General features: G+C 46.8%; 1 protein-coding gene across 2 annotated transcripts in view; it reads right to left on the bottom strand.

Moving 5' to 3' along the window:
- RAB30 (RAB30, member RAS oncogene family) overlaps window positions 1–24,583 on the bottom strand; it is a 98,062-nt gene extending 73,479 nt beyond the window's left edge. The window contains exons 1-2 of one of the 2 annotated variants that reach the window (XM_066588191.1): window positions 24,398–24,583; window positions 11,267–11,451 (exon numbers count right to left, since the gene is read on the bottom strand). The gene's annotated coding sequence lies outside the window, so the exon portion shown is untranslated. The remainder of the gene's footprint in view (window positions 1–11,266; window positions 11,452–24,397) is intronic. The other variant, XM_066588183.1, reaches the window with a different exon arrangement.
- Window positions 24,584–25,865: the final 1,282 nt, after the last annotated feature.

The following is a 25,865-nucleotide window of genomic DNA, read 5'->3' as shown; positions in this document are numbered from 1 at the left end:
AACTCAGACGTGCCGTAGGGATGGATCAGGGCAAAGATGTCAACCGCCCTAAAGCCCATCTTCAGTAGGAGCTCCACTACCTTCCCCCTTGGAGGACATGCATCATTGCCCCTCCAACGAAGACGGACCACATTCCTACGACCTGCGTCCTGCCCGGGTGTTGGTAGGGACCATACGGTCTCCCCCCTTTGCTCTCGGAAGGCACCCAAGCCATGTCTCTCTTTCCAGAGAGATAGGTCCACCTCTCTTCCTCCAACTGTAATTGAACTCTCCCCTTTCCGTAAAGCCTCCAAGAGGCGCTGTTGCAAAACGCCCTCCCTAGAGCCTGGAGACAAGGAGGACCCACTCCCTCCAGCGGCGACACTGGCATAACTCCTACCAGGTGTTGTCGCCGCTGGAGGGGCGACTGGAACCTGTGACACTTCCTGACCCCCTGAACAAACTGTACGTGCTTGTGCAGCAGGTGCCCCTATATTAGGGGCGCCAAGAGCTCCCTGGGTCTCTGATCTCTTAGTAGTATCAGAGACCTGGGCTGAACTGGGAATCTTCTTATTACCACTACTACCTCTCTCGCACGCACCCTCACCATCCGGACCAGATTTTGGGTCACGACCAGGGTCCAAGCGGGCCTTAGCAGACCTAGGGGGCAACATTGCTGGCCCAGCTTGTGCAGCTGCAACTACCGCAATGTTCCCCCCACGGTCAGCACTCTGTGTTATAGCAGAGATGTTTTTAGTTTTGCTTTTGCTTTTGCCTTTCTTTTTACCTTTGCCAGAAGCCTCCGCATCACTGGGTGCCTGGGACTGAGAGACCCCCGCAGACCGAGTTGTCACACAGGAGACCTCAGATGCTGATCCCGCTGCTCCCTCCGCATCACTGGCCTTACTGGCACCATCACCGCCATAGCCTTCAGCCTTCTCAACTTTACCACAGGGTCCCAGGTCGGAGGTGCCTCTTTCTGGCTTTGCAGCCGGACCAGCACCCCCAGTCACATAGACAAATTTTTCCTGGGGCTTCCTTTGTTTTCCTTTTTTATCCTTGATTTTTGTGTCCACTTTGGGAATGTCTTTGCCAAAATGAAGACCCCCCATATGAGGAGGGGATTCCAGCAGTTGCGACACCAAAGCCCCCACCTTATGATTTCCTTCCTCCAGATCAGACTCCTCAGAGGTTGTTGGTAGCCCAATCTGCTCTGGCTGGAGATTGCTGGTGCTTGTAGTGCTGCCTTGGGTTAGGGCTTGTTCAGCCGAACACGCAGGCTGCTCTCCCAGACTCTCCTGTACATCCTTGTAGTCGTCCTCATCCGAGCTGTCGTCACGGTCACTGGACTGATCAGTCTGCTGCGAGTTACTGCGTCCTGCAGCCATCTTCGCAAAGCGATCATCGTTCATGATCTTTTCTTTAAAGGGACCGCTCTCCTCCAAGATCCGCTCTCTCACATCTTTCCACACTTTAATGCACTCTTTGCACTTCTGTATCACTTTAGAGACTTCCGCCTTTTTGCCTTTAGAGGAGGCTTGGTCTCTTTGCAGCCTGGCAGACCGCAGTTTTTCCATCTGCATAACAATCTGCTTTCCTGCAGTCTCATACTCGGCCATGCTTCTTGCCAGCCGGGAGGCCAGCTCTACTACAGACTCTCCCTCTGGCCTATCACTCCACTTTTCCGGCTTTGCCAGCTTCTGTGGCTTACCTGTCTTCCTCCGGGCCTGGCTACGCGTCACCATCTCGCTGCCTGCGCTGTCGGATGCAGCCGCACTGATGGACTGGCCCGCGTTACTGCGCCTGCGACTGGAGCCCGTGTCACCGCTGCCACGACTTAGAACCGTCCTTTTCTCCGGCTCACCTGCAGTCCTTGGCTTCTTATATTTTGCCGCTGCTGCTGCGGAACATCTTGGAGCTGCAGAAGCCACCGATGCCACTGCGGAGGTCGTTGCGGCCATCTCTGTCCTCCCTCCCTCCGACCGAGATCGGAGGGAGGAGGTGCGCGACTGCATGACAAACAAAGCCCAGAAACGTGCACTGTTCCTGGGCTCTCAACAAGGTCTCCACCTGAGAAGCAGACCACACCCTGGATCCTGCAGAGCTCTTCAGAACACAACCTTACTCCAGAGTTGCACTCACTATTCTGCTGGTGGAGTCACTGTGTACATACATTACTTATCCTGTACTGATCCTGAGTTACATCCTGTATTATACTCCAGAGTTGCACTCACTATTCTGCTAGTGGAGTCACTGTGTACATACATTACTTATCCTGTACTGATCCTGAGTTACATCCTGTATTATACTCCAGAGCTGCACTCACTATTCTGCTGGTGGAGTCACTGTGTACATACATTACTTATCCTGTACTGCTCCTGAGTTACATCCTGTATTATACTGCAGAGCTGCACTCACTATTCTGCTGGTGGAGTCACTGTGTACATACATTACTTATCTTGTACTGACCCTGAGTTACATCCTGTATTATACCCCAGAGCTGTACTCACTATTCTGCTGGTGGAGTCACTGTGTACATACATTACTTATCCTGTACTGATCCTGAGTTACATCCTGTATTATACTGCAGAGCTGCACTCACTATTCTGCTGCTGGAGTCACTGTGTATACACATTACTCAATTGACGTTCACTTCTCTCTCATAGTAAACCAGTGCAAATTTCTTGAATGTTTTTACAGGTAATTTTCAGCAAAATTGGATAATTTTAAGCAACAACCCCCCCCCCCCCCCCCCTCCACCCCAACCCCTGCCACCAAGACCAAATTAATAGAAAATTGCAGGGAGCTGCTCCTGGTGGGCTTCATTAATCTTCAAGAAATAATTGGTCTGCAGCTCTTTGATACGCGGCCTGAACCTGCAGGCAGGAGGGTGATCTTGTACACTCAGTGCATATGCTGCGTAGATACAATGAGCCCTAATGATCGCCCCGTGGACCCGGACCTAATAGGTTGTCCCAGGTAAGAAACACATTAGCTGCTTTCTTCCAAAGCTTGTCCGTGGTTTGTGTCCGGCTACTGCAACTTCAATGGAGCTGAGATGCAATACCACACACAACCCTATGGACAAGAGTGGCGCTGTGTTTGTAAGAAAGCAGCCATGTTTTTTCCAACCCTGCACAACCCCTTTAAAAAAAATTTCCATGATCAGAAAAACATGTCCGCCATCCACAGGTTGGGTGTAGTACTGCAGCTCAGCCCCAATCACTATGATGGAGCAGAGCGGCAAATATGTTGGTGTTGTTTGAAGATCTCCTTTAAAGATACCCGTGGCGCTCTACTTACTGGCGCCTTCACACGAGCGAGTAACTCACGCTGCGAGACGCAGCAAACTCACACTGACAGACCCGATTGTTTTTAGCGGATCTATTTACATGTGCGATTTTTCTCTCGCAGCATCGAAAAACGCAACACGTTCTATTTTCATGCGATTTTCACCCAAGAATAGAACACTGCGATGTGCCGTCCGCCGAGAATGTCAGACGCGATTCGCTATCGCCTGCGTGATTTCACCTTAGCACACATTTACATGGGTAAGTTTCACTTGAGAAGAAGTGATTTCCATGCGAGTGAAATAACAATTCTGCAGCCTCTCTTATTAAATGTGCGCCGTTCCTCTGCTATTCCTCCTGGAAATGTGCCAAAGGGAACTAAGACAGGCGCGGCACAGCGCAGAGCTCGTAGAAAAATGCTCCAGAATTGTTATTTCTTGCTAAATACAAGTATTTACTAAAGCAGACGCATGAGAACTGGGACAGATCCTCTGCGAATATATCATTCACTATTATCCGTCATTGTAAGTTCTGTTAAACCCGATCGTGGTGTTTTCTAGTGACTGACAGATAATTCAGGAGACCCCCCCCATCCCTCGTGATCACTATTTATGTCGCCCATCTCAAGTTCTTAGGCCCTTCAGATCTATAAATATGTGATCAGTATAAAAACTCGCCTCACCGGCAGCACTTTTATAAGCGGCCCATTTTAGGATGACTGGCCCTTTAAATCTCACGGCGCCTTGTTTACAGCGACAATGTTGTGAGAGAGAGAAAACACAAAGATCACATAAAGGAAATGATGAGAGCACAAGGTGAAGACGCACAGTTGGCTCCTTGTGTTCTGTACAAGAAGGAAGGGAAGGAACTGGAGACGTCTTTGTATAAATGGAGCGCTGCCTGCAGCCGCTGTTTATCCAGTCTGTGTATCACCAGTCATAGGAACATTTCCCTGCAACCCAACCCCCAACACAAACCCATGAAGTGCCGCAATCTGCTGCCTCCACCACCAGCAGAAGTTCCCAAACTACATTGCCAGAAGCCTTAATAAGGCTATTCTAGTCCTTACAACTGTGTGAGCCTCAGGGGGAGACGGATAAACCGTTACCAATCATTCATCAATTTAATATTCTGTGACATAAGAGACTATTTGCTCCAGGCCTCAATGAGCGGCTCCAGTCACAGGGTATAATACTATCAATGGGGCGATAATGATTCCTCAATTACATGGTACACAACAGAAAAATAGGTTTCACTTAATAGATATATTAATGCAGGTTAATAATAGAATTTAACTACTTTAATACTGCCCTATCTAAAGAAAAAATATGACTACGATACTACTGCCCCTAGGCATATATATAACTACTATAATACTGCCAACTATGTACAAGAATATAACTACTATAATACTGCCCCCTATCTACAAGAATATAACTACTATAATACTGCCCCTGTGTACAAGAATATAACTACTATAATACTGCCCCCTATGTACAAGAATATAACTACTATAATACTGCCCCCTATGTACAAGACTATAACTACTATAATACTGCCCCCTATGTACAAGAATATAACTACTATAATACTACCCCCTATGTACAAGAATATAACTACTATAATACTGCCCCTATGTACAAGAATATAACTACTATAATACTGCTCCTATGTACAAGAATATAACTACTATAATACTGCCTCCTATGTACAAGAATATATCTCCTATAATACTGACTCCTATGTACAAGAATATAACTACTATAATACTGCCTCCTATGTACAAGAATATAACTACTATAATACTGTCCCCTATGTACAAGAATATAACTAATATAATACTGCCTTCTATATACGAGAATATAACTACTATAATACTGCCTCCTATGTACAAGAATATAACTACTATAATACTGCTTCTATGTACAAGAATATACCTACTATAATACTGCCCCCTATGTACAAGAATATAACTACTATAATACTGCTCCTATGTACAAGAATATACCTACTATAATACTGCCCCCTATGTACAAGAATATAACTACTATAATACTGCTCCTATGTACAAGAATATAACTACTATAATACTGCTCCTATGTACAAGAATATAACTACTATAATACTGCCTCCTATGTACAAGTATATAACTACTATAATACTGCTCCCTATGTACAAGAATATAACTACTATAATACTGCTCCTATGTACAAGAATATAACTACTATAATACTGCCCCCTATGTACAAGAATATAACTACTATAATACTGTCCCCTATGTACAATAATAGAACTACTATAATACTGCCCCTATGTACAGGAATATAACTACTATAATACTGCTCCTATGTACAAGAATATAACTACTATAATACTGCCCCCTATGTACAAGAATATAACTACTATAATACTGCCCCCTATGTACAAGAATATAACTACTATAATACTGCCTCCTATGTACAAGAATATAACTACTATAATACTGCCCCCTATGTACAAGAATATAACTACTATAATACTGCCCCCTATGTACAAGAATATAACTACTATAATGCTGCCTCCTATGTACAAGAATATAACTACTATAATACTGCCCCCTATGTACAAGAATATAACTACTATAATACTGCCCCCTATGTACAAGAATATAACTACTATAATACTGCCCCCTATGTACAAGAATATAACTAGTATAATACTGCCCCCTATGTACAAGAATATAACTATTATAATACTGCCCCCTATGTACAAGAATATAACTACTATAATACTGCCCCCTATGTACAAGAATATAACTACTATAATACTGCCCCCTATGTACAAGAATATAACTATTACAATACTGCCCCCTATATACAAGAATATAACTACTATAATACTGCCCCCTATGTACAAGAATATAACTACTATAATACTGCCCCCTATGTACAAGAATATAACTACTATAATACTGCCCCCTATATACAAGAATATAACTACTATAATACTGCCCCCTATGTACAAAAATATATCTACAATGATACTGCCCTTTATTTATATGAACCCTATTGTGGCTGGACAAGCACCACTATCACATTAGAATTTTGGCCCACAAGAGGATGCTAGTAACTCAGCCCTACCACTACGCCCAATGTGGTACTTCTAGGGTCCTAGGCTGGCTGGAAAAGCCTATTATCATTTCAGATCCTGAACCTATTGTTGCATCTCTGACACAACCACTGCTGGACCTTACGGCTGCAGAAGCTCCACCAAGAAGTCAGAACGTGGGCCTCTAAGAAGATCTTGAATTCTTTGGAGGGCCAGTTTAACTCCACCAGACTAACACTGGACCATGTTGTGGTAGAGTTTCGTTATCAACCTAGCCCCGTGGGAGCCGCTTTGAGTCCTCTTGTGACCCTCCAACCCAGACTAGGGATGTGTGGACCAAAGCCAAAGCTGATAAACCAGAACTGCTATAAAGAAAATGAATCAAAGTCTCTCGGATGGATTTGAGAAATCACACTGCGCTTTTCAAAGTGTCTTGTCAGTGCCGAACGTCCTGCAGAGCCTCGTAACGCGCCCACATCACACTGCATTGTGTAATTATACATAAAATACAGGCAGGTTACATTACCAACTGCTGGGACGCAACCAACTCAACAAAGGCTTCTAACATCACATCTCTTAGATCCGCGCTGTCATCTACTGCAACGTACATAAACCTGACAGTGCAAAGTACTTCAAGACATTCGACAAATCGCAAAGCGGAACTTTTTGTCTTTTTAGTTTTCAACTGCTGAAAAATTAACGAGGAATTCAGGATGTTCTGTAATGCAAAGATATTCCAGAACATTTCTGTCATCTTGGCGTGCTGCCAAGCCCGGTCAACATCCTTAATATACAATAAGTTGATGTGATCACATGACTAGCCTGATGTGGCCATATGGGTGAACACCCACGCGTTGCAGGTCTTCCTGATGCATAGCGGATCTCTGGTTGGTGTTGGAAGAGAAGTACAAAAATAACCTCCGCTACACAATTTTGTTAGGAAATGCTTAGTAGGGGTCCCACTGTAAGCGGGTATGGTTTTGTGCCCACATACTGTTGCTTTATTGTTTGGTATGAATCCGCTTTGTAATGAAGGTGATAGCTTTCCAAGGGGGAAAGGCGGAAGGAGCGTCTGGTTCTGGGCGGAAAATCACTGACCGGAAACCGGAAGGTGGGTAAAGCCAGTGGTTCGCTGTGACAAGAAGACGTTGTTGGATCGTCTCCTGCAAACTTGTTAGCCAGAAAGATTTGCCCTACAGATATGAAGCCGAAATTGGTAGACCATTGGTGGAAAGTTGTTCGGAACCAGTCGCCTCCCTGTTTCCTCAACGAACCTTGTTGCAGTTGCTGCGGAATGGAAAATGAACCCAGGTACCGGGTATGCACCAGTGAAAGCCCATTTAACGAGAGCCTAAGTCTGAAGAGGACTCATAAAAGACCCGTTGTACGAGAAGGACTTATATTAAACTGGCACAGTGGTGGACAAAAACCCCACCTCAGTGACATGGGTGGAACTGTTAAGGTTATTGTTTGCTGTTTGTTGTGCATTACAGAGTTTTCAACAATGATGTCTGACCTGGGATCATTTATAACTCATTCACGGAGTCTGTAGGCTTCCACTACTTTCCGGGATTACTTTAAAACAAGGCCCTCCATCGAACCGGTATGGCCCTGTTGACATCTGTGCCCACGTGCGTAGACCACGAGACAATGGTGACCCTGGAGAGTTGGGTCTCACTCTCCCGGACGTGCCTCCTGCCATCCCATCTGAATGCTACTCTCCTCTGAAGCGCAAGCCTAAGCCTGTCCCTAGTGCCACTTTAGACCACCACAAAGACAGGAGACCTTCGAACAGAAAAACCGAGCACCACAACATCTTGGACTCTTTTCCAAAACAGCACCATTCCTAACAGTGCCAAGTCAAGACTGAAAAAAGTCATCATGGTTCCTTGGATCTTGGTTTTGGTGATGGTTCCATTAGTCAGACCTCCAATCAGTCTGACACTGAGGATGTATCTAATCAATATATCACCAATCCATGACCTTTGTGCCATATCCCATGTACCCCCAGTATTTCATGATTTTCAGATATTCCATAGAGAGAGCAACTGTGACCGGGGCAATACTAAGGAAATTGTCTCGGCCACCAGCATCCTCCTACTCAGCGTCTTTTGTGTGACGTGTACGTATACGTATTCGGTCCACGTCTTAAAGGTCCAGCATGCGCACCCAACTTTCTCATCCCCAGGCTATCGCAGTCATTCCCGCCTTTAAATTAAAGGCACCATCTCTTACTTAAAGGTGCTTCACCAAAAGCTTCCTAGTCAAAGTTTTCCAGTATTCTGTTAGCTATTCGGATTTGACCTTCTGCATAGTTACCCAGCTTTATCAAACTCTGCCTGTCCAGACCTTTGCCTGTTTACTGACTGTATCTTGCTGATTACAGACTGCCCTGACCTTCAGCCTGATTTACTGTATTGCATGAACTCCACTTGCCCCAATCTTGGCTTGTTATACTGACTACATCCCAGGCTGTTCCTTTGGTACCATGCTCTGGTGTATTTTGACCTGCCTGGGTCAGCTGTGGCCTTTTAGCCATATTTTCTAAACTTCACTGGCCCCAACCTCAGCCTGCTACACTGACTATGTCCTTGCCTGTTCCATTGATATCACACGTTCGTGCCTTTGACCATCTTGGGTCAGCTGTCATTGTGCTGAAACTACTCCTAGAGAAACGGCCTGTAGGGGTTCCTTGCAGTGAAGACCAGATCTCTCAAAAGGGATTAAAGGGTGAAAACCAGGCAACCCCTCAGAGCAGTCCTCAAGAGTAGTCCAAAACCAAATCAGTCAGTGACATATTGGGTGATCCGTACTTGAAGATTGGTGTTGAGAAACACTGCCTTAGAATTCAGATGTGGTAGGAAATCTCATTTAAAGGGGGTGTGATCAGGACTGACTTTCGTAAGAGAACAGTAGGCAATGGTATAAGTGGTTAGGTAGATGATTCTCCATTGACGCCTGGGTCCTTCCATGGAAAAGACTAAATCAGACCTACTAGTGAGGACCTCAACAAGCATCTCCCCATATCACAGATTCCTAGCCCCCTGCAGGACAAAGAGAGAATCAGAAATTAGGGTTAACTTCTTTCTCAACCAACTTTGGTTACGCTGACTATAGTGTTTTATTTGCCTTCGGCTTGCGGGTTCAACACCTCAAGTGTCATTTTTTTTGTCGGCTAACCACAAGTTTCCTGAGGTCGTCTTAATGTCGTCTGTGGTTTGCTACTAAGTCGCCCACTAAACACAACCTTGCTGAAGAGTTTCCTGAAGAGCTACAATTAGGAAGCAGGAAACATGTTGGACGGCAGCTTCACAATGAAACGATGGGTCATGTGACCGGCGTCTCGCGTATACTGGTAATGCCTAACTGCTCCGACTGACAGCTTAAGACAGCTTAAGATGTTCAATGAAATTTGACTAGAGCAGCCGATGTAACCCCAGCTGACGTGTGATGTGATTCTTCTACTTCTTCCCTCCCAGGCTGGCGTAGATCAGGAAATACACTGAATTAAGTGCTACAAAAAGTAGCCACAGAGAAAAGGGAGCAGAGAGCGGGGTCCATGCACATCTCTGAAGTCTGGGTGACCCTGTGACAGAAATGCAGTTGCTAAAAGTTAAGGCAGCAGAATGCAGTCCTAAGCTGTCGCTCACGACCTGAAGGTTGTGGGTTCGATCCCCGCTTGGTTCAGGTAGCCGGCTCAGCCTTCCATCCTTCCGACGTCAGTAAAATGAGTACCCAGCTTGGTGGAGGGTAATAAATAAATTACCTGAAAGTGTTGCGGAATAAGTTGGTGCTATACAAAAAACAAGTCCCTTCCCCCTTCTGTAAGATGGAAAAAATTCCATTATGTGGAAAAATCCTCAAAAAAATCTCTAACATATGGATTTTAATGCAGCTTCACAGGCCCCAACCTCAGCCTGCTACACTGACTATGCCCTTGCCTGTTTCATTGATATCTCACGTTGGTGCATTTGACCAACTTAGGTCAGCTGTCATTGTGAAACGGCCTGTTGGGGTTCCTTGCAGTGAAGACCAGATTTCTCAAAAAGGAATTAAAGGGTGAAAACAACCTCAAAAACCCTTAGAACAGTCCTCAGGAGTAGTCCAGTAGTCTCAAAATACGCATCTAGCCATGGATTTTGACAGTGAAATATTCTAGAGCATCTTTTGAAATTTATTAGGCAACCTAATACTTCCTGGACCCAGCTAGAAGAAGACAAAGAGGTCAAGAGTAGAGGTGAGCGAGTACCTGCCCGCTCAGGAGCAAATATTCGGCGGGCGGGGGAGAACGGGGAGGAACGGAGGGGAGATCTCTCTCTCTCCCTCTCCCACCGCCCCGCTCCCTCCTGCTGACTGCCGCAACTCACCTGTCACCCGCGCCGGCAGCCGAACCTTTTCTTCCGAGCGGGGAGATACTAGCTAAGGACAATGCTCTATCGAGCAATTGTCCTTAGCGAGTATGCTTGCTCATCTTTAGTCAAGAGCATAACTGGCTGATATAGGAAGAAAATAGCACATGATAGAGCAAGAAGCGTTTTCCCCACAGTTAGGACATCTTCACATGGTGGGCTTTTGCTGCAGAATTTTACATGGAATCTGTGCCAATTCCCCCTCGCAGTACTTGAATGGGAATACACGCGTGTGGGAAAAAGGAACTGACGTGTTGCTTCTTGACACGGATACCGCTTTGTTTTTATGCGATCCCCGGTCAGAAATTCCGCATGTAGATTTGACTATTAAAAAGGACTAAACGAAGATCTACGGCCAAATATCTGCCCAGCTGAGACAGGCGCCAGCAGCTGCTGATTTCTACCGCGTCTTCTAAAGGCGGCATTGGATTCCACAGTGTGAACGGACCCTTAAAGAAACCCTCATTTGGTCCAGGGATTGAAGTGGAGGGTTTAAATTACCTGGTGTGCTGTACAGGTACTGATTCGCCGGATCCGGGGGTCCTGCTTTGGTAATCCACGATGGCCGTTTTTCTCCTTCGACTACCTAAGGCTTTGGCAATCTAAGGCCCTGTGCACACATGGAAAATTTGGTGCGCCAATTCTGTGGGTATCTCTTTTCTTTTAATGGGAATCCGTGCTGCAGTCTAGAAAAAAAGTAAGTGACATCACTTCTTGACACGAATTGTGCACCATTTCTATATCGGGAAATCTGCACATGAATTTGGCTATTGAAAAGGGCGAAATCTGTATGTGGGTCGGTGGCATCATGTTGCATAGCCACGCCAGATATCTGCTGCACAGCGGCACAGCTCTGTTAGGGTTTTTAGTGGTGAATTCCACGTGGAAAAATCGCATTGGAATCCGCCATGTGAGCAGCCTTGGCCAATCAGAAAGCAGCATGCAATGGCTCATTACCAATGTACAATGTGCATCATGTAGTCTAAGAAGCAGCGCTGTCATCTTGGATCACCAAAGAGGGGCCCCATACCTCAAAATGGTAACATTAAACACTGGGAAAGAAACTCTAAAGGGGCCCTCTTTCTAGTTGGGCTACTAAGGGAGGCATTATTACTACTGGGGCCACTAAGGGAGGCATTATTACTACTGGGGCCACTAAGGGAGGCAGTATTACTACTGGGGCCACTAAGGGAGGCATTATTACTACTGGGGTCTCTAAGGGAGGCATTATTACTACTGGGGTCTCTAAGGGAGGCATTATTACTACTGGGGTCTCTAAGGGAGGCATTATTACTACTGGGGCCACTAAGGGGGGCATTATTACTACTGGGGCCACTAAGGAAAGCATTATTACTACTGGGGCCACTAAGGGGGGCATTATTACTACTGGGGCCACTAAGGAAAGCATTATTACTACTGGGGCCACTAAGGGGGGCATTATTACTACTGGGCCACTAAGGGGGGCATTATTACTACTGGGGCCACTAAGGAAAGCATTATTACTACTGGGGCCACTAAGGGAGGCATTATTACTACTGGGGCCACTAAGTGAGGCATTATTACTACTGGGCCACTAAGGGGGGCATTATTACTACTGGGGCCACTAAGGAAAGCATTATTACTACTGGGGCCACTAAGTGAGGCATTATTACTACTGGGGCCACTAAGGGAGGCATTATTACTACTGGGGCCACTAAGGGAGGCATTATTACCATTAGGGTATCTAAGGCAGCATAATTACTATTGGGGCCACTACTACTGCAGGGGTCACTATTACTATTGGGGCATCTGAGTGGGGATGCTGCTACTATAAGGCTCAATGGATTATATGTTGCATCCCCTGAACCATGCCCCCTTTTATCTTAGCCACTACTTTTTCGTGACAAATGTGGCAACCTTAGCTGGGGATCAGCTGGTGAATGTAGGCCAGCAGCTGAAATCCCCAGGGATAAGCTGCTATTGCCAAGGGAGGCTGCAGATATATGTACATTCTTTCTGTAGAGGCCACTACAGGAGAAATGTGGTACTACTTCAATGAAATGAATGGGAAGCCATGGTGGTGCCGAGTCCTCCAAATCAGACGCTACTCTCTATACCAATATACGTTATGACATTCATCCACTCACTGACTTGAGAAAGGCTGAAACGTTGCGGTCTGTGTGATGGGAGAATAAGAGTGGATTTTATATAGCACCTCTACACGCTGCCAGGGTTTTCTTCTACACTCATATACTCATTGTCACCAATCCCTCCCCTGGAAGTTGTCGGATGGAATGAAAAACATTCTCTGTGATTGTAGCGTTATTATAAATAAGTGATTACAATATCAGAGTAAAAGGGTCATTTATTGTGGAGAACCGACCCCTTGTAGGGAGGCTCTAGTACCCTGTTGTACCGCCTCTAGCTTGGATACAAGATGTGATACAGGTGGGCATGGAGGCTCTAGTACCCTGTTGTACCGTCTCTAGCTTGGATACAAGATGTGATACAGGTGGGCATGGAGGCTCTAGTACCCTGTTGTACCGCCTCTAGCTTGGATACAAGATGTGATACTGGTGGGCATGGAGGCTCTAGCACCTTGTTGTACCGCCTCTAGCTTGGATACAAGATGTGATACGGGCGGGCATGGAGGCTCTAGTACCCTGTTGTACTGCCTCTAGCTTGGATACAAGATGTGATACGGGTGGACATGGAGGCTCTAGTACCCTGTTGTACCACCTCTAGCTTGGATACAATATGTGATCCGGGTGGACATGGAGGCTCTAGTACCCTGTTGTACCACCTCTAGCTTGGATACAAGATGTGATACAGGTGGGCATGGAGGCTCTAGTACCCTGTTGTACTGCCTCTAGCTTGGATACAAGATGTGATACAGGTGGGCATGGAGGCTCTAGTACCCTGTTGTACTGCCTCTAGCTTGGATACAAGATGTGATACGGGTGGACATGGAGGCTCTAGTACCCTGTTGTACCACCTCTAGCTTGGATACAAGATGTGATCCGGGTGGACATGGAGGCTCTAGTACCCTGTCGTACCGCCTCTAGCTTGGATACAAGATGTGATATGGGTATGGAGGCATACAGGTTCTGTCTGGTATCCTGTGGCATTTCGCTCCACATTTGCTGTAACTGAGCCTCTAGATGGTACAATCTCATAGAATGTAGAAGTTTGCATCCCACAGAAGTGTGACAATGTTGTGGGGGCTCCTGGACCCCCTTGTGTGCGGCTGAGCATTATCCTGCTGGAAGCCGCCATGAGAGGCAGCACGCGCTTCAGGTTCTCAGCCCTGGCACCCGTTCTGGCAAGAAGTCCTATTTATAATAACATTGTCATGTGATTTGCTGAAATCCTCGCATTTGCATTCCTCCAAGACCGCACTGAGGTATTATAGGGGGGGAGGGGGGACATTTAATGATATTTTACGTCTTCATATGTAGCAGAGCTGAACTCAACAGTTTGGCGCTGAGTGCTTTATGGGCTGTCATATATCAGGGCTCATTCACACTTGCGTTATTCATTCCGTTTTCCTGCGGAGCGGACCCCACGGACTATAATGGGGTCCGTTTAGTTTCTAGCTGCCATTCTATTTTCGTGGAAATCGGCGACGGAACCTCCGACACGGATGTGAACACAACTTCCTAACATACTTTGTCCTTCCGTTGGTCACCAGCACTCTGCTTGCAGTCTGTGAATGTGAACACCAAACCCTTACAAATCCAATATTCCTAAAAGCAGAGAGAACTTGCTACAATGTATCAGTGCAGAACACTTGAGTCAGCAGCGACACAAATCTATGTTTGCTACAATGTATCAGACTGTTTACCCTATCATTTATACTGGATAGAATTGTAGCAAACCCTCAGCTGTGAGAAATATTGGATACGTTTTCAGACAGACTGTAAACAAGACTTCCAATTCACCGACAGCAAGCGGATATATTAAAAATGATGAGGAAGTGAGATATAAAGTCTGCAAGAAAATTACTGAAGTTTTCACTATACCAGGCTGCTATACTGGGGCAGGATGTGGGGTGCTTCATGTAGTACTGAACATGCCTGAATCTAGCTCCAGCTTTAACCCCTAAGGCCTCGCTCACACATGGGTTGTGGTAAGCGCCGCAATTTAAGCTCACCAAAGCCGCGTCTTTTATCACTGATGAGGAGCGCTAAATGCTCAAAAATAGGACAGACGCCGCTCGACAATCGCGGCGCTGCGACCGCTAATGGACTTACCTCTTTTAAGGCAATGGCTTAGCTGACTACTGACAGCCCGGCTCCTGCTCTAACAGCAAGGAACAGAGTACCCTCATATCCTGACAGTTTAACCCCTTACATGCCACAATCAACAGCAACTGCAGCATGACAACAGATGACAAGGGTTGAGGGCTCTTTCTGTCACTCATTAGCATCCTGCAGTGGGATCGCAAGTTACCAGTGAGTCCCCATGGCAGCTGGAAGCCCGACAAAGGTCTCCATATCTGCAATTTAACTGCGAATATTAGGCCAGATGGCGAGATACAATCAAGGCCGCCACCAACATGTCAATCATGGAACTGAAAGAAGCCGTGGAAGACAGAAATGCGTGGAGAACATTGATCCATGCAGTGACCGAGGGTCGGATGCGACTGAACAGATAATCATCATCATCAGGCCCCGCCTCCCACAGAGTCTAATAGGCTGCTGTCATAGCAGTAGAATGCACTACATAAGTAATGCAGTGTATGATCCTATCGATCAAACAATCACATTTTCAAGACCCCTTCAGGTGCAAGAAGCTTATTTAAAAACAAAAAAAATCCACTCAAATAATACATATTTTCCCACAAAAACCTTTTTATAAAGGATAAAATAGAAGAATAAATGTAAAAATCCAACACATAATAGATATTATCTCGCTTGGTGAAGGCCGTGAAAATTAAAACTAACGCCAGAATTGCTAGTTTTCTTTTCTTTGCCTCAGAAAAAAATACAATAAAAAGTAATCCAAAAGTCACATGTACCGCAAACTGGTGCCAATATTACGGTATGTTATCTTTACAGTATACTGAACACTGAAAAAACAAGGGTGGAACCTCTGAGGTGGTCTCCCCTCCCCCAAAAATAGATTTAATAAAAGTTCTACAACATGTTATATGTACCCCAGAGTGGGGCCATTAAAACTGTCCCCACTAAAAAAAAGTCAAGCCCTCATACATCTATGTCGATGATTTCTGGCTCTTGCAATGCAATAATGAAAATCCCATAATCGGCTGGTCACTGAGGGGTTAGGCTGCGTTCCCATAGGGCGGAATCCCATCGGAAATCTCACGGTTTCAGCCTGGAAAGCGCTGCTTCCAAACCCACGGCACTCAGGTTTTGGAGCAGCTTGGCCGCATACTTCTCTGTTGTGGCCAGTGGTCCCATAGAGGAGAGTGCGGCCGCAAGGGCAAAAAAAATTGACATGCTGCGGCCGGGGAATCTGCGCCGCAGCACCGGCTTCTGCCGACTTTGCCGCAATGGATTGGCCGTCCTGTGTGGACAAGATTTTTGACAAATCTCGTCCACATGGCTGGCTTAACCCAGGATTAGCGGCTGCAGGCGGATTCGCCGCAGCGAAATTCCGGACTGAATTTCTGCTGCAAATCCGCCCTGTGTGAACCCAGCCTTAAGGTCTCAAAACACAGATGCGCCTTCCACAGCAGACCAGACAACTTTCTGATGTGTATGGGGCCTCCCGACTCCCCCTGACAGATAATGTTGGGGGGAAGACGGGTCAGATTGTTTGTCCAATGGGTACTGAAGGTGTACGGCCCCCCAGGGTGAGGGACCATCTGTTAATTAAGGTAAAATCACGGGACTGCGAGCGCATTGGGACCGTCACAAGGTGATCTGGGATATATGTTCTCCATAAGAAACTATTGCTGCCAAGACCAATGATTATACCAGGTGCCTTTACACAGGACGACGGCCGGGCGCACGAGTGCCTGACAGCCGTTTCTCGTTTGCATCAGTGAATGAGCGGGTATATCATTCACTCGTTCAACGATAGTATCATTCTGTCTTTCACATCCTTCAAAATCCTTCAAAAAAATAGGATATGTTTCATTTTCCTGCAAAGCTCCCATTCAAGTCTGTGGGAGGTGTGCAAATGTGCACTACGCTGCGCAATTCTGTGAAAAGAAGAACACATCTGGACCTCATTAGGCTAAATAGCCTTTTACATCAGGGCGGGGTGTTGGGCGCCTCTAAACAACATGCGCAAAAAAGTATAGCACAATGTGTAGACACATGCGCAAATCGTCCTCGTTCATAGCACAAATACGCATACGCCTGTCTGAAGGAGCACTTAGGAGTGGATGTCTGATGTCGGCCGCCATGGATGCACACGGATTATACTCATTTAATAGGGATTAATCATTTGTGGAAGCCCTAATTCCAAGTGGATTCCCCCTCAACAGCGACCTGCAGCCCTTTTTCTATAGGACCCCTGTAAGTATACTTACCCCTCCGCCACCGCCAGGATCCAACGCTGCAGCCCGCTGTGGTCCCGGTGATTCCTGTGACAGATGATGTCATAGTAAATCAGGTGACCGCAGCAGCCAATCAGAGGCTGCGACATTAAGTCCGTGTAGTTCTGGCATCATGACGCTCCGGAGTGGCGACGCCAGGAGAACGGGCGGTCAATGGGCTCTATTCTCTGCTTATTGCAAATACACCCGTGTGAAGCTGCCTTGTAAAAATCCTGTAGTTGCTGTGGAATGTGATTTTCAAGGGGGCCACAAGGATCATGAAGACCCCCCACCCTGCGGCCCGGCGGGGAGAGGGAGATGACTCCACAGCTTTCAGGGGTTAATCGGTTGCAGATGTTCGGGCGTCTACAGAAATATTCCGAATACTTACAGATATGAGACTCACGACTTTTTCATGCGGACGACTACGAGGGGTAAAGCTGCAGCAGTTATACCGGAACCGTAATGCGCAGCGTTCACGCCGCTACGCTTGGTGAAATGACTTTAGCACGTCGAGCTCCGGGGGTAATAAAGCCTTTCGGACTGATATTGAATGAGTGAATATTTTTTTATTTCATGCTTACTGGTATTTTTTGCTTTTCCGGTCTGTGGAATGTTACGGCCTTCCTTGTAGGATCACAACGTGACATTACTGATTAGTCTGCGTTATATAGAGAAAATGGGCAGATGTGTTTTTGCGCACGCCACAATCAATGGATTCTATTCACAGCGTATTGCGACTGTACATTTTTTGCGTGTAAATATGCCAGTGTGAAGCCGGCCTAAAACCAGGATTTACACGACTGTATTTGCATGCACAAATTTTACGGACGCAAAGCGCTGTGAATAGAATTCATGGATTTCAATGGGTTCGCACACAAGCACGTATTTTGCATGCGCAATTCTGTCACTCACAAAATTACACATTGGCATGTTAGGCCATTTCAATGTAGATGACGTGTCCAAAAAGTACAACAAAAAAGTAATTGCACGTGCGGCACAAATGCGATGTGCGCGGGTTACTTGTTGATTGATGCCGTTATTACTGCGCCACACTAAGATCTCTATTAAAGGGGTCATTAAAACCAAACCGCTTCCCCCTGATGGGCTCCGCCTACCATGAATAACGGGGGTATACTCAGTACGCCAGTGCCAGCGGTGACTTCCAGGTAGACAGACGGATAGAAGCACGTGCGGCCGATCGTTCTGCTTACAAGTCCGACCGATTTTGGTCTGTGAAAAACGGACCAATTTTAAGCCGTTCGTCCCCGAGTGCGTCCGTGTTGTGTGGGTCCATTCTTTAATTCATCCATTTTTTCCACACGCAAAAAAAAAAAATATGGAAGGTCGCCCAATTCTTTTTCTCGTGTCGCTTAGCAACAATCGATGAAAAACGGAGCACACACAGATCTCAATCTTCATGTGATCCACGTTTTTCTGCACAGCCATTGGCATAAATGGGCCTCCGAATAAAAACCCGTATCCGAATAGTCCTGACAGTAACGCCAGCCGCCCGTCTGCATGAGCTCTAAGGCCGGCTTCATGCGGTTGTATCTGAACACATATTTGCGCTCGCAAAAGTTGCGGGCGTAATCCACAGAGAATAAAACCCCACAGGTTCATCAGGTTCATTCACATTCGCGTATTTTTCCTGCGCATTTCAGTCGTGCAAAAAAAAAAGACGCAACTGCTGTATTTTTCTGCGCCATTGTACACCAAAAGTCCCCATTGGAAGTCAATAGTAATGCATGCAAAATACGTGCAAAAAATACGCTAGGGGATGCGTGATACGTAGTGTAATTGTGCAGGAAAAACAACGCGTCTGCAACTCATTAGACCAATCAGCCATTTCAATCGGTCCGTATTTTTTTGCAGTGCGCTATGCACACGCCCTTGTCCGTGGACGAAGTGCGGTAAAATACGCCAATACGTGTGCAAAAAAACGCAGGCCATTGCACAGGAACGTTACGCGCAGATATGTGGGTGGCTGAATACCTGTGGAACTGCGGTCGTGTGAATAAGCCCGATGTTACCGGGACGCCTCCTCCGTAAGACTCACTTCGCTTTCTTGTATCACAGTGGCAGAAATAAAGTTACTGCAGCCGCAACGGATGGGTTACATGACGGACCCAACAGCGTCCAATGGCCCCCACTGACTTATATAAGGGTCCGCCGCGGTCGGTCAATGCAGATGTAAACAAAACCCAATTATGGCGCAATAGTTATTATTAAAGGACCCGTTGGTGAATCCGAAGCGCTTTTCCACTTGTAGCGCCCAACAATCTAAACCTCATCATGAAAACGCAATTAAAAAGTGATCTCTCGGCCGCGCTGCGGGGAAGGCAGACCGCGGTCCGTGTTCATCTACACAAAGCGTGTGCATTATGTAGCAGAGCTGAACTCGCAGTTTAAGGCTGCTTTCACACGGACGATTATACGTATATGGCGTTTATACATAGCGTCACTGAGCGACAGAGCAAGAAATAAAAAAAACACCCTGCAGCCGCGGCGCCTGAAGCCAGCTACGATAAAATACCGCCGCGAACCATAATGACGGATAAAGAGGGTTGAGGGTGGGCTTCTCCTTAATCCGCTTTCACATGGGTATTAACGAGTCGCTCGCACAACACACTATGCCAATAGCTCATTGATACGTGTCGGGTCGCTCACACCAGCAGGGGTTTTTTGCGCGCTTATAAGATAACCCCTTTAAAGATGTCTGCCCACCTAAGCAGGTTTAGGCACCGAGCCGTGGCCGGCCGACCAGCGGTACCCCACGGCTGCTAAAATCAAAGGCTTCCACACTCCATGGAGCGATGTGTCTCGTGGCGCATGCCAAGGGGACCACAAAACCCCCTCATCCTTGAGATTAGTAAAGGTCCTTGCAGTTGGACCCCAACAATCAATGCGTCACTTAGTAGGAGGGGAATCCCCCCGAGGAACGTAGGCGCCAAAGGAGCCTAAATAATAAAAATAATGATAATAGAGATAATTGGATGTAACGACTTTTATCAGTGTTCTAAGCTCGCCTGCACACAAGTGTATTTGCGCATGCAATACGTGAAAATACAACCCATTGATTTCGATGGTTTCGTTCACATGCGCGTATTTTTCCTGCACATTTCAGTCACACACAAAAAGCAGCACGCTCTATTCTTCTGCAAAACCGGGATGCGCAAATGTGCAGGAAATACGCTAGGAGATGCGTGAAGCAGGGCGTAATTGTGCGGGAATAAGAACACATCTAGAACTCATTAGCCATTTCCATCGTTGCGTCTTTGCTTGCCATGTGCAAATGAACATGACCTGCGGGCGCAAAAACTACAGTAAGAGACGCCTACAAAAAAGCATCATTCAGTCCACAAATACGCTGTGCTCAAGCGCGAGCAAGTATGCATACGCTTCTGGGAACTGATGGGAAACTGATTTGCCAATGACACAAAGCTAGGAGGGATAGCTAACACCAGGGAAGAGAAAGAGAGTATTCAAAAAGATCTAGAAAAGCTTGCACAGTGGGCAGCGACTAACAGAATGGTATTTAACAAGGAGAAATGCAAAGTCCTACATCTGGGCAAGAAAAATGAAAAAAGCGCATACAGAATGGGAGGAATTGGGCTAAGCAGCAGCACATGTGAGAAAGACTTGGGTATACTAATAGATCATAGACTGAACATGAGTCAACAATGTGATGCAGCAGCCAAAAAGACAAACACAATTCTGGGATGTATTAAGAGAAGCATAGAGTCTAGATCATGTGAGGTCATTATCCCCTCTACTCTTCCTTAGTCAGACCTCATCTGGAATACTGTGTCCAGATCTGCGGGCCCCACGTTAAAAAAGACAGACAAACTGGAGCAAGTTCAGAGGAGAGTTACCAAGATGGTGAGCGGTCTACAAATCATGTCCTACGAAGAACGGTCAAAGCATCTGGGAATGTTTAGCTTGCAGAAGAGAAGGCTGAGAGGAGACTTAATAGCCGTCTACAAATATCTGAAGGGCTGTCACAGTGCAGAGGGATCAGTCCTATTATCATCTGTACAAGGAAAGACTAGAAGCAATGGGATGAAACTGAAAGGGAGGAGTCACAGATTAGATATTAGACAGTGAGGGGGATCAATGAGTGGAACAGGTTACCACAGGAGGTGGGGAGTTCTCCTTCTATGTGAGTCTTCAGAGGCTGGACAGACATCTGTCTGGGATGATTTAGTGAATCCTGCACTGAGCAGGGGGTTGGACCCGATGACCATGGAGGACCCAATGACCCTGGAGGACCCGATGACCCTGGAGGTCCCTTCCAACTCTACCATTCTAGGATTCTGTGAAGGGGGTGTAAATGCAGAGTTACATGTGCCAAGTTTATGAAGAGGCGCACAGCTCTGAATAAGTAGGCGCATCGTGGTCCGGTCCCACGCCAGACTGAAGCATAAACTAGCACAAGACCCAATGCACACGAGCAGATTTTTGCTGTGGAATCCGCAGCGGGCGTCTAGCAGCAGAATCCGCAGCAATGTCCGTCCATAGCATGCAATGCAAAATGATTCTTCCACGCACACGAGCGGAAATCACTTGCAATTTTCGCTTGTGGAGGAAGAATCGCAGCATGCTCTTCTTTCGTGCGGGACTCGCACGGACGGCTTCCATTGCAGTGAATGTCAATTTTGAAATCTTTGTGGATCCTCGTCATTGTTGGCGCGGCCTTCTCTGCACTGCGCATGTGCACCGGCGCGTTGGCTGATACATCTGCAGCACAGAAGAGAAAATATCCGGAGAGGTAAGCGGGGGTCACTGGCCGGCATCGAGTCATATCCTGCATTGGAATCCGACGCGGCCGCGTGACTCGGCCTAAATCATAATTAATATCTACAGCATCTCTGCGATAATTTTCACTGGTTTGTGTAGTAAATCCAATGGACCCGGGAGACCACACCCCTTTTTTAACCCCTGCCCACTTTTATAAATATGGCGTGTGTCAGAACTGCGACTTTCGGGCTCCTTCACACACACTAGAACACCACAGCTGTCTGAGCGTTAAATTGTGCGAACCAATAGCAGCTGCGAACGCATAGCGACTACTATTCACGAGTATTTACGCAATCCTATTGACATTAATGCGCAATTTTGGTCCACGGACCACAACAGGACACGCTGATGTAAAATAAAATGGCTTCACATCCTATTTTGGTGCGATTTTCAGATGAAAATTGCTTATGCAAGTCTATGGCTGCGTTTAAAAAAAAAAAACGATTGCAGTCCCCTCCTCCCGTGGCAACCTGTTCCACTCACTGATCCCCCTCACTGTCTAATATCTAATCTGTGTCTCCCCCCTTTCAGTTTCATCCCATTGCTTCTGGTCTTTCCTTGTACAGATGAGAATAGGGCGACTGAAAATCGAAAACTCATTGACTTCCCCTGCAATTTTTGTTGCCAATAGCAACCAATCACAACTCAGCTTTCATTTCTTACACTGCTGCGGTAGAAGGAAAGCTGCGCTGTGATTGGTTGCTATTTCTCGTACTGCTAGGGCCTGAATTGGGAAAGTAAAGGGGTCGCAACTTGATTATTTAATTCTAAGCACAAAAGTAAGTGACCCCCTGTGTAATGCCAGCGACTTCACTGAGAGTGTCCGCAGACGACACTTATGTATCAAGTAATGACAATAATGAACATTTCAGCTAAAATAAATATTACCGAAGATGATTGCGCAGAAAGTTGATGTGCCGACTGCGCATGATTTGGGACCGCTGCAAAATGGCGCAGTAATATCTGTTATTATGTAGAAAAACATCGTAAATCAAAAGAAAAAAAGCAATACTAGAAACTAACCTTCACATGAGCGTATGTGCAAAGCACTCGCATAACGCATTTTCACCGTGAACGATGCGCTTTTGTGGCTGTACTGGCGAATATTACTGTACTTTCACAAAGCAGCGTGGGACACCCCTCCCCCACCGTGCTTTAAAAGGATATTTAACCTAATGAGGTCCACATGTGTTCTTGCGTATTGCGCATTTGTATGCGTATTTCGTGTGCATTCGCGCACCTCCCATAGACAGCTATGGGGACCTTTGTGCGCAGAAAAGTACAGCATGCTGCGTTTTTTTCCCGTTTGTGCGAAAAAAAGAGAAATGAGAACGAGATCCTTGAAGTCAATGGGTTCTATTCTCTGCGTATTACGCGTGCGAATACGTTCATGAGTCGGGGCGCTTACGCACGCAGGCTTTTTGCGCCTAGTACTCAGGAGAAAACTTTACGTTACTTTCAACGGCGCCTGTAACACACAGCGTGCAAACAATGCGTGTACAAAAAAACGCAGCATGCGCTATCCTGGCGAATATTACACGTGCATACACACCAAGATGATGTATGGGTATTGCGCGCTGCTGCGGGAGATACGCTGGCGGTAAACGCTCATGTGTGAGCCAAAATAGAAGTAGCCCTAATAATGATAAATCTGATAACGCGTCCTAATAACACATGTAATAATAAGAATACGCCTCTATTCACACTGGGCGTTATTCTCAGTCCGTGGCGTCTCCGGTATGAAATAGCGCAGCGCCAATAATACTGGTACCCCTTTATAAGTCAGGATTCGGGGTCTCCTTCTGCCTTTAACTCCATTATAACCAGAAGCCATGATGCCAGCGTGACGAGGACAAAGTACTACTAATACTACCGCACGTAGTGCGCACGCCGCCGTCACCGTACGTACAGACAGAATCCCCCTTTAACTCCGGTCCGTGCAATGACAGCACTCCATCATTCGGTTTCATCATCCCAACTTGCACATCAATCCTCGCCAAATATTATATGTTCCGTATTATGTCCATAGGACGTGAAAGGCAATAATAAGTGAACCCCTGGCTGCAGCGGCGGGTACCACGGAGCTGCCTATAATAGCAATGTGACAGCCTAAGGATATCCAGATGCTGCCTGGCAAGGATCCTGCAGCCAAATATTTCTCCGCCTGCAAAGGGAAAAGCGGCGAGACCCCTTTAATGACTCGCACAGCATTGCAGAGAGCGGCAGCCGGCGCATGGAAGTTGCCAGGCATCTCGCTGGCCGGGGTGACAAGCCCTGCAAGGGCAACTTAGCAGCATCATTGCATGCAAAAAAATGCTAGAAGACAAAGCCATTGCATGACTCACCTTGAGTGGGATGCATACACAACGAGAAGAGTCGGGCGTAAAGAGATGGGATCAGCAGGTCATGGGGCGAGAAGGAGGCTCCTGCCTACAGGGACAATGCTAGATTGTCAATGCAGTGCAAGCCCTGTCCGCTGCTCCATGCACAATGAATGCACTGGAGTTCTCTCTCTCTCTGCTTTCTTGTAATGACATCATTCCTCAGGACCACAGGCCAATCAATGTGCTGAGGGAGAAGCCTGCTGCAGAGCATTGTGGGAGGCGTAGTTCTGCCGGATGGAATTCCTAGGCTCGCATATAGGGAGGTGACTACTGGAAGACTACACCTCCCAGGGGAGGCCCTGCTGGCTGTGCTGAGCATCCTGACAGCAGGAGGAGGCATGGAGATTTTGAACCGGGAGGGAGAGCCGAGTCGAAAGGAAAAAACTGAGAAGTTTCTTGATACGGAACAGCGTGGAGGATAAAATGGTGTGCGGCTGCATTTACAGGAGGGATGAAGAACGCGTCCTTTAAAATAAAGACTTCGAATCGCCCAGCTACTCAGCCCGTGGGGAACCGTCACGGGCCGCTGGATCAGAAGGAGCGCAGAATCCGGTCCACAAGAACGAGCTTCACTTGACAACTGAATGAGGGATACAGTCGCTTTAATGGGAAGCAGCGGTTCCTTCACTTCAACACAATAGATGGTTCCGGAACGTTGCAAATCCACGAATTGTCAAATAGAATGAAGCACCTAGAAGGAGTCGTCGTTCTACAAATGATGAGAGTTGTGGTGATTAGATGAACGGTCTTGTCACCGGAGGCCCTAAAAGTTGTCCCCCTCATCTTGCCTATAAGACGGGGCTCCTTGTGTGCAGTGACCTCTTCTTCCGCTTGTGTAGAACTTGTTGACCACTGGATGCCTTTACAACGCAGAGAAGAGATGTCACCCCGTTACCAGAGTCTGAGAGGGGCGCATTATTGGGGTGTGAGAAGCTGGATGGTCGTAGCAATAAATTGTCCCCCACCAGGCCGTTCTGACCAGACTGTTAGCACGTGTTGGGAGCAGTGGATGTGTGAGGGCACACAAAGTGACCGGGTTCAGGACGCCCCCTACAGACCAAGAGAGGAGAGTCTGACCAGACTGTTAGGAGGTGTTGGGACCAGTAGATAGGGGCACACAAAGTGACCAGGCTCAGGACGCTCCCTACAGACCACCAGTAGAGAGGAGCATCTGACCAGACTGTTAGGAGGTATTAGGACCAGTGGATGAGGGCACACAAGGTGACCAGGCTCAGGACACCCCCTACAGACCACCAGTAGAGAGGAGCATCTGACCAGACTGTTAGAAGGTGTTGGGACCAGTGAATGGGGGCACACAAGGTGACCGGGCTCAGGACGCCCCCTACAGACCACCAGTAGAGAGGAGCGTCTGACCAGACTGTTAGGAGGTGTTGGGACCAGTGGATGTGTGAGGGCACACAAGGTGACC

The sequence above is a fragment of the Eleutherodactylus coqui genome, chromosome 1 (assembly GCF_035609145.1).
Source record: "Eleutherodactylus coqui strain aEleCoq1 chromosome 1, aEleCoq1.hap1, whole genome shotgun sequence".
Classification (NCBI taxonomy): domain Eukaryota; kingdom Metazoa; phylum Chordata; class Amphibia; order Anura; family Eleutherodactylidae; genus Eleutherodactylus; species Eleutherodactylus coqui.
Note: the sequence above shows the minus strand (reverse complement) of the source record. Positions and strands in the feature narration are given on the sequence as shown.